General features: G+C 32.5%; 1 non-coding gene across 1 annotated transcript; it reads left to right on the forward strand.

Annotated features, from left to right (window-relative positions):
- Positions 1–1017: 1017 nt before the first annotated feature.
- LOC125103333 (U4 spliceosomal RNA) lies at positions 1018–1154 on the forward strand. Its single transcript, XR_007128356.1, has one exon. It is a non-coding gene; the product is annotated as a U4 spliceosomal RNA (small nuclear RNA).
- The last annotated feature ends 567 nt before the right edge of the window (positions 1155–1721 follow it).

Genomic DNA, 1721 nt, shown 5'->3' on the forward strand with positions numbered 1-1721 from the left:
AAGGTTCTTCTAATTCATTGTTGTCAACTATTAACTTTATGAATGGAACTGCTATTATTCAGTTTAAATTTTGAAGTTAACATAGTAGGAAGAACAGTCTGATATTTACTTGTAATTGCTTAAAGCCACAAATCTGATGCTGTGGACCACAAAATTAATTCCCTCTTTTTGCTGTAACAAATCCTTCCATTTGTTTTTTAGCTGTGTATGTTCTATCTATGCTGTTTGTCCTCATCATAATTTTATTTTTGCCTTCTTAAGTTTTAATTTCATTTAGTTAAAATACAATATTATGTTAGTTTCAGGTGTACAATATAGTGATTCAACAATTCCATACAAAACCCAATGTTCATCACAAGTGCTCTCCTTAATCCCATCACCTATTTAACCCCCCCCACCTTCCATTTGATAGCCATCAGATTGTTCTCTATAGGTAAGAGATGGTTTCTTGATTTCTTTCCCTCTCTGTCTTTTTTCCCCTTTGCTCATTTGTTATGTTTCTTAAATTCTACATATGAGCAAAATCATATGGTATTTGTCTTTCTCTAACTGACTTATTTCACTAACTATTTATTATACTCTTCAGTTCTATCCATATCACTGCAAATGATTTCTGGGTTTTCCATTCTGTTCCATTGGTCCATGTGTCTATTTTTATGCCAGTATCATACTGTGTTGATCACTACAGCTTTGTGATATAAACTTGAAGTCTGGAATTGCGATGTCTCCAACTTTACTTTTCTTTTTTCAAGTTTGCTTTGCCTATTTGGGATCTCTTGTCATTCCATATAAATTTTAGGATTATTTGATCTAGTTATATGAAAAATATTATTAGTATTTTGATAGGGATTGCATTAAATATGTAGATTGCATTGGGGAATGTAGATATTTTAACAATATTTGTTCCTCCAATCCACCTCATCATAATTTTAAAATAAGATATTTCTAAAGAAAAGCTTCAGTGGCACTAGTTTCTTAGCAACTTGCATTGTTACATTTTTACTTTAAAATACTGTTAGTTTTGCGCAGTGGCAGTATCGTAGCCAATGAGGTTTATCCGAGGAGCGATTATTGCTAATTAAAATACTGTCATTTTTTCCCATGTATTTAATTTTCTACGTTTAAGATTTAATCTCTGTTTTTTAATATGTTGGTTACTAGAACCTTAAAATTTACCTGATTGATTGTGGTGGATATTATGGAAGTCCTGGTTAAATTATAATCCAAGGGTTTTTTGAAGTGAAAAAAATAAAAGGGGAGCCTAAATGGAGCCCAAGAATTAAGAATATTCTGTTCAAAGTCTGAAAAGGTCAAGGCAGGTTGAGCTCCTAGGGAAGATCAGAAGAGAAGATAGAGCTGCACAAAAAGAGAACTCCAGAACTTCTTAGAGCATTCTGTGTAAATCCATAGCTGCATATTGTCAGGAAATGACCTAAAGCTGGAGAAAAAAAAAACACGCTAAAGTATTAGAGGGAACAATCTGTTGAACTCACACAGAGCTGCAAATAGTTTGTGTTCATTCCAGTGAAGGGAAAAACCTTGTAATTCACAAGACATTGAGTAGAGAACACAAAACTCATTGCCTCAACAGTTGGACAAAATTAGCTCTGAACTAAGGATGCTCTGACCCAAGTAATAAAGCTACAATATAATCTTTAAAAGTATAAAACTATTTCCAAATAATTTTGTGCCAGAACAGAATTTAGAAATACCTATATAAA

Source organism: Lutra lutra, chromosome 6 (assembly GCF_902655055.1).
Source record: "Lutra lutra chromosome 6, mLutLut1.2, whole genome shotgun sequence".
Classification (NCBI taxonomy): Eukaryota; Metazoa; Chordata; class Mammalia; order Carnivora; family Mustelidae; genus Lutra; species Lutra lutra.